Raw genomic sequence first — 13369 nt, forward strand, 5'->3', positions numbered from 1 at the left:
AAAGATGGAAGGAAAGAGGAAAAAAAAGGCTGATTAACAGCAAGGTGAATAGATCCAGTCAGAGTGATAATGAGTGTGTCACTGGAAGACCTAAAGGGACAAGTTGAGTATAGATGGTCCTAGAGAAGGTATATTTATTTAGAATAGAATAGAATAGAATAGAATAGAATAGAATAGAATAGAATAGAATAGAATAGAATAGAATTCTTTATTGGCCAAGTGTGATTGGACATACAAGGAATATGTCTTGGTGCATATGCTCTCAGTGTACATAAAAGATACCTTCATCAAGAATTCTAAGGTACAACACTTAACGATAGTCATAAGGTACAAATAAACAATCAGGAAACAAACAATATCAATATAAATCGTAAGAATACAAGCAACAAAGTTACAGTCATACAGTCATAAGTGAAAGGAGATTGGTGATGGGAACGATGAGAAGATTAATAATAGTGCAGATTTAGTCAATAGTTTGACAGTGTTGAGGGAATTATTTGTTTAGTAGAATGATGGCGTTTGGGAAGAAACTGTTCTTGTGTCTAGTTGTTCTGGTGTGCAGTGCTCTGTAGCATCGTTTTGAGGGTAGGAGTTAAAACAATTTATGTCCAGGATGTGACTCGTGCAGTATACAGGCCCTCAATGGAAGGTAGGTTGGTAGCAATTGTTTTTTCTGCAGTTCTAATTATCCTCTGAAGTCTGTGTCTGTCTTGTTGGATTGCAGAACCAAACCAGACAGTTATAAAGGTACAGATGACAGACTCAATAATTCCTCTGTAGAACTGTATCAGCAGCTCCTTGGACAGTTAGAGCTTTCTGAGCTGGTGCAGAAAGAACATTCTTTGTTGTGCTTTTTGATCGCTAAGAATTAACTGATGTGCTAGCACATGATTGCTCAATCTAGTTGTGTCTTGAATAATACTGAAACCAATAAAGATTAGATATACATAAAAGATATTTATGGGAATTCTTTTAGATCTATTGTCCAGGTCAATTATGTATTCAAGTCAGGACTTGAATGCTGCTATTACAAATCTGTCGGATGTCATGTAATTTATTATTTATGAAAGGTATGCATTTTGTGAATCGTCATTCAGATGAAGTATAATGAATGCAAGGGAAAAATAATCCAGCATATGAAATATACTGTATTCAAAGAGCATTGAAAAATATCTATCTATCTACAAATTATGTTAAAAAGTCAGCTTTGCTGAGAAGTAGGAATTTTTATCCTAGAAGAAGAGCAGCCCACAACTGTCTTTTCTTTCAGAGCTGAAATAACCTTTTCCTTCGTAGATCCAAAGTGGATGCAACAACCATAGTAGCAGAGTATCAACCCTTCAAGAAATTTTAGCTCACTTGCTCAGCGCCACATAGTAGTGGAAGACAACCTTAGAAGCGGGACCCATCTAGTTATATGCAAGAGGCAGGATAGAAAGAGATGCCTGTTTGAAGGGGAAAGGTCAGCTGTGCTATATCCTGGTGGCCTGCATCCCTCTTTTGCTGTGCTCACTTCGTTCCACCCTATCCATCACACAGAAACGACAGTCAGAGTGTGACTAATTTACCCGTGGCTTGCTTTAATAAATCATCAGGAAAGCACCGGCTCAGCCACAAATGAAAAATTACTTAATTTTAATTAAGGTTGCACAATTAATTTGCAGGACTCCTGCCAGGAGCTGGGGGGTCACTCCACTCCAGAGCCAGTGCAATTGGCTTGGGGCAGATGGAATGGAAATGTGGGCAGTTTGGCGGAATGCACCAGGGATGACGATGGGTGGGGATAGGATTGGAAGCTGGCATGGCTCACATACCTCTGCATGATCATGGAAACAAGCATTAATTACAGACTGCAGTCAGAATAATCCCATGCGGGTAAATGTTGTAGGCATGGAATATGAGATCAGAATGTTGCTGATGAATTTAGTCACTTTTTTTCTTAAGTTCTTCTAAACATCCAACATAGGTCATAGCACAAGCTCTTAAAAAGAAGTGCTACTTCTTTCATAATTTCAAACGGTTCAGCAGATGGATGGTGTTAATGGAAAAGGGCTCTTCTTCCCACAGAACATGTTCAAATATTTTAAATGAACATTGCTTTGCTGTTTTTATTGTCTTGTTTTGTATAGCTTAATTCACTTAATTACTTAAGGATTTTTTAAAAAAAACTGAAGATAGTTTAACACTGTTTTGTAGACCAGGAGAAAGAATAGCATTAAAAAAGGCAAATGAATGCTCATTTAAGTAGAAGTCATCTTTTGAAAGGCTGTTACATATTTCAATAGAAAAGTAACTCAGGGTTGAACTGTGAAGTCTTTGCTGCTCTCTGAGCTGTTTGCCTGCAGACATTTTATTAACCAACTAGATCAGGGGTCTCCAACATTGGCAACTTTAAGGACTTGTGGACTTCAACTCCCAGAATTCCTCAGCCAGCAAAGCTGATTTGAGGAATTCTGGGAGTTGAAATCCACAAGTCTTAAAGTTGCCAACATTGGAGACCCGTGAACTAGATAACATCATCAGTGGTAGTGAGTATGGAGTTTGCTCCCTGTTTATATATAGTAGCTTGCCTGCTAGTGTTGGTAGTGTGGTTTTCTCCATGGTAGTTTCTTGATATTGCTTTGTATTGTTTTCTGTTTGATTGTTTGTCTGGTGTTAATCTACTTATTTGGATGCTGAACGCTGGAGGAGATGTGTTCTGGTCTCTTTGTTTCCTTCTTAGGATTTTATTTTGTGTAGTGTGTAAATGTGTGATGGATAAACATCTGAACCACGGGTGCGTTCTACTTACCTTTACTACCGGTTTGCAGCGCGATCGTGGGATCGGGTTTGCATGCGCAGAAGCTTCCTGATGATGTCAGGGTCGGTGGGTGGAATCTCCTCCTGATTTTACTACTGGTTCACAAGAACCAGTCCAAATCGGGGGCAACCCACCACTGATCTGAACAGATTATTACAACCACATGGCATCATGATAGCACACAAATAAACTAAAGACCTCCAAAACACTAAACCAAGAAATCACTGATGACGTAAAATTATTTAACATCACTGATAATACGGCTGCCCTACAAAGTGACCTTGACTATGTGTCAGAATGGTCGAACAATTGGCAACTTCAAATTTCAATGAACAAATGCTCTGTCTTATACATTGGCAACAAAAATCAGAACACCAAATACAAACTGGGCGGATATGACCTTGTAGATGACCCTCACTCTGTCGAGGACCTAGGAGTATTCATTTCAAAAGATATAAGCCCCAGAGCGCACTGTAACAGCATTGCCAAAAAGGCATTAAGAGTTGTTAACCTAGTTTTGTGAAGTTTCTTCTCTGCAAACCAGGGCATAAAAAACCTTTGCCAGACCAATTCTCGAATACAGCTCATCTGCCTGGAATCCACACTGTATAAATGGACATTAATACAATTGAGTGAGTCCAGAGGTATTTCACGAGAAGAGTACTCCACTCCTCTGCTCACAGTAGAATACCTTATGCCACCAGGCTTGAAATTTTGGACTTGGACAACCTAGAACTACGCTGCTTATGGTCTGACCTAAGCTTAGTACACAAAATTGTCTGCTACAAGGTCCTGTCAATGATTACTTCAGCTTCAACTGCAATAAAACATGGGCAAACAATAGATATAAACTCAAAATAAACCGTTCCAAACTCGATTGCAGAAAATACGACTTCAGCAACAGAGTGGTCAATGCCTGGAACGCACTACCTGACTCTTTTGTTACATCCTTAAACCCCCAAAACTTTAATCTTACACTGTCTACCGTGGACCTTACCCCATTCCTTAGAGGTCTGTAAGGGGTGTGCCTAAGTGCACCAGCGTGCTTTCCGTCCCTGTCCTACTGCTCCCATTTATTCAGACTCATTTCTTATGTATACACTTATCTCTGTTTATACTTATATGTTTATATGTTATGTTCATACTTCTACTTGTTTTCTCATACATGCTTGACAAAGTAAACAAATAAAAAAGAAATAAATGAAAAAGAAAAAAGTCATCTGCAACATACAGGCACTGTAACAGACACCATGTTGGACAGACAGGCATCCATGAATACCAACTAGCAATCAGAAGACAGAATGAAAACTCCATAAAAGGTGTGGAACACATCTGCAGACTAATCCTAACCATAGTTTTAACTGGGGAACTGTGAGCATCCTCAGACCAAGCTAACTCCAAAACATTAGGAATTTCCTGAAAGCTTGGCGTTCAGGCAAATCAACCATCAACTGATCCATAGAAATAAATAACATTTACAAATTATTCAAGAGACCAAGAAGTCTACTGTCAGATGTTTGTATGATATTTCCAAAGACCATCCCCCCCACCCTGATGCAGTGGCAACAGCAGAAGAGAAAACTAACTGAGGTTTCCCCTATGATTTGTATTCCCTGTATTTTTCCCAGACACAATCTACTCCTGTTGTGAAATCTGTCAATGCGATTACCTTGTTTGATTCAAAGACTATCTTAAGGTACAGCTGAAAGTCAGCCCAACCTCAAGACTCCATTTGGAACCTCAACTGTCATGGCAAATGACTAGAAAAAGACATGAAAAGATAGACCCATAAATCCATGGAGGGAGAGACTTACTGGGAATTACCAACTGAACAGCCAAAGACCAACTCTTTGAAAAAGGGGATGTTGCCATGGATTAGCAACAGGAGGCTGATAGTGATATCCCATGCTTTGGTTTGGCTGCTGGCTGGCCACTGTGGAGTGATCAGAAACCCTTACAAAGCTTTGCCTACTGAATCTGCCAGTGCTACCCATGTCTCTTACATTTGTCACTTACAAAAGCCAGAAAAGCTTCCTATCAGATTCTCCAGCACAGGGGTGTCAAACTCAATTTCATTGAGGGCCACATCAGGGTTGTGTTTGACCTCAGGGAGCCGGGATGGGTGTGGCCAGAGTGCGCATGGCCTGCTTGATGTCATTCATGTGGGGGGCACCTGTGGCTGCCCGAGTGCTCTGCCAGTGAAAATGGGTTTTTGAGCTCCATTTCTGGCTATGATGGCCTCCTGCAACCCTCTGCCAGCGAAAACAGAGCTCAGGAGGGTCATTCACTGTTTTCAGGGTGGCCTGCAGGCCGGATCTAAGCACCCCGTGGGCTGGATCCGGCCCACAGGCCTTGAGTTTGACACCCCTGCTCCAGCACTTAAGAAATCTGAAGTATTTGTGAATACTGGAGAATGTTTAAAGAAGGCCCTTCCTTTCAGACTCCTAACATTTTTGGGGGGAGAGTTTAGCCTCTTGATTTGCTTTTTTTTTTAAAAACCCCAAAGCGGTATGCAAAATGTTTCCCTATGAAAACATCCCTGTCCTTCAAACAACCTTCTCAAGTGTTTCAAGCTTAAATCAAAAAGTGAATGTTTGAAAGGGTTGTTGTTGTTGTTTTTTAATTCAAGGTCAGAATGAAACATCTGTTGTATTTCAACCAAGAACCAAACCCGGCTGTTTTGAGTTATGTTTATTTCATTTGTTCCATCTCTTCTACACATGGTGAGCTCATGTCTTGTGACTTGTGACTGGCTACTTTCTTCCAATTTTTTTACCAGCTCACCAATACAGCAACAAAATCTGCTCTATTCCTGCTACTATAGAGGTTTAGACTGGATATAGGATTCACTATAGGTAAAGAAGCAGTTAAGCACAGAAAGATACTTGCAACTGCATGACTAGCTGCCTTCCTGACAAGTACCGGCTATTGAAAAAGAAGTTGTGATATGGGGAAATCAGAGTTTATGTGGATGGGTGATATGTATCTTATTTTTGTTTTGTTTTGTTTTGTTAGCAAGTGATGCGAAGATTTGTCTGTACAGCTGTAGGACTTTGCATTATGGACAAGTATTGTTCACAATGAAAAACTTGTGAAAATGCGAAAATTATTTAATGGCAGGGTTGATTTGTTGTGCTTTTTGTGTACATGTGCACATCGTGCATGCTCTGTTGGCCTCTTGAGTTTCAATGTATGTTTAAAAATACAAAGTTTCCTATAATGTTTTGGGATGCTTTGTTGAGCTTTGGGCAAAGCATCCTATGCATGTTGCTTGTGCCTTATTGAGTTCTAAGTGAGTTGATAAATGTAAATATTTTATTTGAATATATTGTTGCTGAGGTTTCTTATTATTTTATCCTTGTGACTTTTAGATATATTTAAATTTATTCATTAGTTGAAGAACGTGGCAAAATTTTTTTTTTTATTTCTGTAAAAGCTGGGACTGATGAGGTGGAATCTAGTGATTTTCAGGCTAGACTGAACCATTATGTAAACATTAACAGGTATTCCTTATTCTCAAGGTCAGGAAGAGAAGGACCAAATGTCTATTTACTCAAAGTGATGGGATAAAAGTAATTAGACTTTATACTCTGGAGAAGATACATTAGATAGGTCGTAGGTAGACAAATAGAGCTTGATTTTGGGATTCTGCAAGAGGCAGATTGTATGTGCTTTTCTAGCTATGTCCATCCATCCCTCTGAGCATTTGCTGTAAATAAGACTCTGGAAAATCAAAATTTAGGGCTAAAACCTGGCAGCATATCTTTCTTCTTTTTGCAATAGTGCTATACTGTTCTTTTTAAGAACAGCACAGTAGTACAATTTTAAAAAATATTAAAACAAAATACTATAGAAATGAAGAGTACTTTTTATATGACTATCTAGTTCATATATCTCCAGGCTTTTTTTAAAAAATGAAAATACTTCTCTACTGAAATAAGAACCAGGAAAGTGGAGCTAATTAAAACTCACTGACTTATCATTGATGAGACCAGAGCTATATTTTTATTGTTTTCTTTAGGGAATTTTCTTGATATTTTAAAAAATAATCCCTTTGGCCAATTAGTGGCTGATAGGAGCCAGCAGGGATTTCCACTTCATCTACTGCTAAACTTTTTGAAGTTCCATTGTTACATAAAACCAGAATATTGGAAACATTCTGAGAACTGTTCCAATGGGGCTCAGTTAAAGACAATGCTTCTGATTTGTCTGTTTCATTCCACGTTCAAAATAAAACCTATTTTTTAATTTTGTGCACACTACTAAAAAGACTCCTGACATGTTTTTTAAACCATGTCTTTCAGTATTGAGTTTAATGGTTGGCTTTCTGTGTCTAAGTGCTATTCTAATTGCTTTGGGTATGTCTGCTTTAAAATGTGGTTTTATTTTTTATTGTAAACTACTAAGAAATCTCATAGTTAGACATATAGTCAGTTAAAGAAATAATACAAATAAATAAATGCTACACATTGAGCCAGATTACTTGATGATCCTTTTTTAAGGATCTTGCTTGGAGTGGGATAGGTTTTGGACATGCTATGATTTTTTTTTCTGGAGACATTTTTTAATTGTTGTTTTAACTTGATATTAGCTGCTAGATTCACAATGCACAAGCAGTGGGGCCAATAGGACACTTAGGGAAACTACTAAATTAAAACAATAAGAACACCAAAACAGTGATTAAGTGGTTAAGTCTTTTTTTTGTTTATTTGCATTTATATCCCGCCCTTCTCCGAAGACTCAGGGCGGCTTACACTGTGTTAAGCAATAGTCTTCATCCATTTGTATATTATATACAAAGTCAACTTATTGCCCCCAACAATCTGGGTCCTAATCTTAATGAAACTACATCTACATGGAGAGATGTAAGCAGTGGGGTACCCCTAGGTTCTGTTTTAGGCCAAGTACTCTTCAATATCTTCATAAAATGAGGGAATAGAAGGGGAACTCATCAAATTTGTAGACAACAGCAAACTGGCAGGAATTGCCAACACCCCAAAAGATGGGGTCAAGATCTAGATGGATCTCAACAGATTTGAACACTGGGCCCTATCCAACAAAATGAAATTCAGTGTAGAGAAAAGCAAGATTTTACACTTAGGCAAGGAAAATCAAATATACAAGTACAGATTAGGTGAAACTTGACTCAATAACAGTAACTGCGAGAGGGATCTTGGAGTCCTAGTAAACAATCACTTATATGTGAATCAGCAGTATGCAGTGCAATTCTAGGCTGCATTAACCGAGTGATAGAATCAAGATCACATGAAGTGTAAGACTACACTTAGAAAACTGCATCCAGTTTTGGTCACCACAATATAAAAAAGTAGTTGAGATTTTGGAAAGAGTGCAGAGAAGAGTAACAAAGATGATTAGAGGGCTGGAGGCTAAACATATGAAGAAAGGTTGCAGGAATTGGGTATGTCTAGTTTAATGAAAAGAAGGACAAGGGATGACATGACAGCAGCATTCCAATATTTGAGAGGCTGCCACAAGGAAGAGTGGGTCAACTTATTTTCCAGAAGTGCCAGAAGGCAAGATAAGAATCAATGGATGGAAAGTAACCAAGAAAAGAAGCAACCAAGAACTAAGGAGAAATTTTCTGACCGTGAGAACAATCAACCAGTGAACAGCTTGCCTTCAAAAGTTGTGGATGCTCTATTACTGGAGGCTTTTAAGAAGAGACTGGACAGTTATTTGTCTGAGATGATAGGATCTTCTGCTCGTGTGGGATTGAAATAGAAGACCTCCAAGGACCTTCCAATTCTGATGTTTTATGTTCTCTAAGTTCTTAATAGAAATAATTGAGACTGGAAAGTCTTAGCTGAAGAGGTTCTTCATTCCTTTTTGAGAGTGGTTCACATACGTTTTAGAAAAATTCTCATCTCACCAACTGGTGGAATAACTCTTAACATTTAATTACATAATAAAGCAAGCACTTTGGAACAACAATCCTCATTTCACACACATGCAGATAGAATCTGAGTTCCCACTGACTGACCAGGAAAGGGAACTGGGAAGATTGCCAGACAAAAATCTTGGCCTAAAGGCAATTGGTTTGAAAATAGTATCAAGAGAAGGAATAACACAGGTTTTTCCAAAGTGTGGGACGTACCTACCATGGGTAGATGTCGAAAAAGTCCAGGGGAAATGTGCAGAAACTTCTTGTTACATTGTTACAATAAACCTATTTCAATTGTTTTGTTTTATTTAATTATTTAATTATTTTGTCAATAATATATAAGATAACAGGTAAAAGTATAAACATAATTTCGATACATGAAAAGAGTAAGTAAAAAGGAATATTAGGACAGGGATGGTAGGCACACAGGTGCACTTATGCACTCCCCTTATAGACTTCTTAGGAATGGGGTGAGGTCAACAGTAGACAGTTTAAGTTTAAAGTTTTGGGGGTTTGGGGAAGAAACTACAGAGTCAGGTAGTGCATTCCAGGCACTGACTACTCTGTTACTGAAGTCATATTTTCTGCAATCAAGTTTGGAGCGGTTAACCTTGAGTTTGTATCTATTATTTGCTTGTGTATTGTTGTGGTTGAAGTTGAAGTAGTCATTGACAGGTAGGACATTGTGGTAGATAATTTTATGTACTATGCTTATGTCAGACTGAAGTCGGCGTAGTTCTAAATTGTCTAAGCCCAAGATTTGGAGTCTGTTGGCATAAGATATTTTACTGCAGGTAGAGGAGTGGAGGACTCTTCTTGTAAAACATTTCTGGACTCTCTCGATTGTATTTATGTCCGATATGCAGCGCGGGTTCCAGACAGATGAGCTGTATTCAAGAATTGATCTAGCAAATGTTTTGTATGCTCTAGTTAGTAGTACAATATTACCAGTGAAGAAGCTACGCAAGATTAGGCTAACAACTCTTAGTGCCTTTTTGGCAATGTTGTTACAGTGGGCTTTGGCACTTTGATCTTTAGAAATGACTATTCCAAGGTGACAGAGTGAGGATCATCTATAAGGACATGTCCATCTAATTTGTATTTTATGTTTTGATATTTTTTTTTTGCCAATGTGCAAGACAGAGCATTTGTTGGTTGAGATTTGAAGTTGCCACTTGTTAGACCAATCTGACACATAGTCAAGGTCTGTATTGTTTTCATTGTTCATTTGATTCGTTTTGGCATTTGGTTTGGATTTTTAGGAGAAGTGTGTATATTAAGATTACACTAAAGAGAGATGTGATGGCAACAAGTTTAGAAACTATGGTTTAACAGATTAAACTCTCAGCTTTGAAACTCCATAATGTTTATAATATTTATATTTTATAATATAGTTTATAATATTTATATTATAAATCTAAAAGTATGTATGTATAGTATTATATATGGCTTTCAGTACAACTGTAGTTTCTACCTCATAAAGTATATATTTAGAGCTAGAAAAAAAAGATAGGGTTCAGAAAAGGTTGGCCAGAATGATCAAGGCTTGAAGTTTTTGAAGTTATTAAAATATCATATGCCTGGGAACAGAGTCAGGGTTATGGTAGAAAAAGGGAATAGAAGCAAATTTTACTACATAATAATACCAACCTCCAGTACATTGGTGAAAGATTCAGGAATCAAGGATTGACTGACTGCATGGCATAGTACACCACAGGGGTGAAATCCATTTTTTTTAACTACTGGTTCTGTGGGCGTGGCTTGGTAGGCATGGCAAGGGAAGGATATTGCAAAATCTCCATTCCCACCCCACTCTGGGACCAGCCAGAGGTGGTATTTGCCAGTTCTCCGGACTACTCAAAATTTCTGCTACCGGTTCTGTCAGAACCTGCTGGATTTCACCCCTGGTACATCATTAATCAATTTAATTTGTTTCTTTAGAATATTAATGATAGTTACCAGTTGGGAAACTTTGGACAGATTCAGTGGACTTCATTTATAACAACTGTTTATTACTGGAAATAGCCAATATCTCTAGGTCATAGTCATTGGAGAAGTACAGGCTTCATTGTCCTCAAGCCCTAGATTTGTGGGTTTCCTGCTATTGTTTAGTTGCCCATTATGGAAATAAAATCCTGGTTTAAAGGAACCTTTGATATAATCCAATGGGGGTCATTTTATATTCTTACCACAGAATTCAAAATTAGGTGGATCACTGCATGAACCAACCTATTTTTAAAAGACTCAGAAATATATTCAAATTTTAGTGAGTGAATAAAATGATTGAAGAGTAAATGTATTTAGATTGGCCAGGGTAAGGAAGGAGAAAAAATGTGGACAAGGAAGAAAAAGCTTTTTCCAAGCGTGCTTTTTTTTTTCTTTACTGTATCAGGACATTGATGGATGATGTTACTCTGTAGAATGGCCTGTAATTACTCAGTGGGACAGTGCAGATTCATCAATCCATGATCAATGTTCACAGCATCCAATCAGATGAAAGCCTTCAGTCCTGGTCAGACACACAAGAGCTCTAAGGAAATGGGTAGTTATTCTTTATCTGACAATCAGAATAATGCCAACCACACATGTGGTTATCTACACGTATGTAAACCTATACTGTCACCAATATGCACACGATATGGTAATTTCATTGGCTAGATCACAGAGTACATAATTGCATGTATAATCATTACCAGTATACAAACAACTGTGTCCCATACCTATACCAAGAGGTGGTCTTGTTAATTTTCAGTTAATAGTTCTATAATAGTGAAATTGATCTACCATAGAGAAGGTAAACAAGAAAACAGGACACGCCAAGAAAAGGATTCCATTTGAATGTATTTTATATGATTGGAATAAAATGCCCCATTCTTAACTATACAAAAGTTGAAGTAAGGCTCCTTGAGAATGATCTTAAATTTGAGGATAAATTGTTAAAAAAAGATTGCAGCCCCTTCATTTTTAGGGAAAAGGTGAAATCTTCCTCTAGCCAAATTAGATGACTTGATGATTACATAGATACATATTTTCTTGGTATTTCGTGTTGGTCTCCCATCCAGAGGTTAATTTGGTCTGAATTTGTTTAGTTTTTGACATCAACAATGTTTGCTTAAAATTTGAATCAAAGAGAGATTTAACCTAGAAATAAGGAGACATTTTCTGACAGTGAGATCAATCAACCAATGAAATAGCTTGCCTTCAGAGGTGTGGGAGCTTCACCATGGGAAGCTTTCAAGAGGAGACTGGACTACCATCTGTCAGAAATTTGGTGTAGGGTCTCCTGTTTGGGCAGGGCGGTTGGACTAGATGACCTACAAGGTCCCTTCCAACTCTGTTAATCTGAGCTTGATAAAAAGTTGCTTTCATATAAAAGCACTTGCTCAGAATGTGTTCTTTTAGGAAATGTCGCTCCAATTTCCCTGTAGAGGGGCAATGTGGTTGTTAGTTGTTCTTGTTTCTTCCAATTATCTGTGGCCCTTTGAGATGATAGTTGTGTCTTTGAGTTATTACACCATTGAAATGTGGAGGTCAGTGTTGGCTTTTGCCTGGTGAAACAACAAACCAAAATTAAGTGATCATCAACTAAGACTCAATCCACAGTATTCCCTAAGCCTCTATTTTCATTCTTTTATTATTTTCTGCATTTGTTATCAACTGCAAACCTTTTGGGGCAGAGATCTCACAAGATCCATTATTGGAAAGTGCCACATGCCTGTATGTAGTGAATTAATGAGGCAGGAAAAATGAAAGATCGAACGCCATTTCATAGCAAAGCACCTGATTGTGAAAGATAAAAGCTATCAAAGGTCTGCGTTTGACAGATGTCTGAGATACCCCTCTCCCAACTTCTCCTGTGCTGAACCCAAGGGCACTTTTGCTTAACAGCTTGACTTCCAATCTCTTTTAAAAATCTATTGAAGGAGGCAAGGTTTTTTTTCAATTGGGCTCCATTAAAAGTAATAAAAAGAATCTGTCAGTACAAACATCTGGAATTTCTAATGGAGAAAGCTGACTTCAAGCTCATGAACTGATTCCTATTCTACGACGCGACGCCTTTGGGTAACCCAGGATGAGCAGGAGGACTTTTAATGCTGCTTGGCCCATAAGTGGCTCTGGCAAGTGTGCCTTGAAAGTGTTCCTCCAGGACCAGAGACTTTGACTAAATCAACTATATGGGTGCATTGATTTACTGCTAAGCAGATGTTGTCAAGTAATTAAGACTCTACATTTACAGCAGCTATATTGAAAAAGGGTAGAAAGATCCTGAATGTGAATAGGCTTCTTTTGTCATTGTGCAAATTGGGATGGATATATAGAACTTTTTTTTTAATTAGCTATTGTGCTGGCTGTAAAATAGGAACAAGGTAAACAACGGCAGAAAAACCAAAGACCCTTTCAATTGCCATCCCAAAGGTGCTTTTTCAAGAGGCCCCTGGACTTTGTTTTTCTTTGACCTGCTGAGAGAAAAGAGCAGGGGTGAGAGTAGGGGAGATGGGTGACCATATAAATTTGACAACTAATTATATAAATAAATACTTCCAAAGGCACAACTCAGCATTGCTGTAACCGATGGCTAGCAGCATATCTTCTCTGTATCACTTGTTCTTCTGCTGATCTTCCCATACATTACAGCAACCTCACAGTTTTAATGTAACCCCAGGTTT

Source organism: Ahaetulla prasina, chromosome 3, assembly GCF_028640845.1.
Source record: "Ahaetulla prasina isolate Xishuangbanna chromosome 3, ASM2864084v1, whole genome shotgun sequence".
Classification (NCBI taxonomy): Eukaryota; Metazoa; Chordata; class Lepidosauria; order Squamata; family Colubridae; genus Ahaetulla; species Ahaetulla prasina.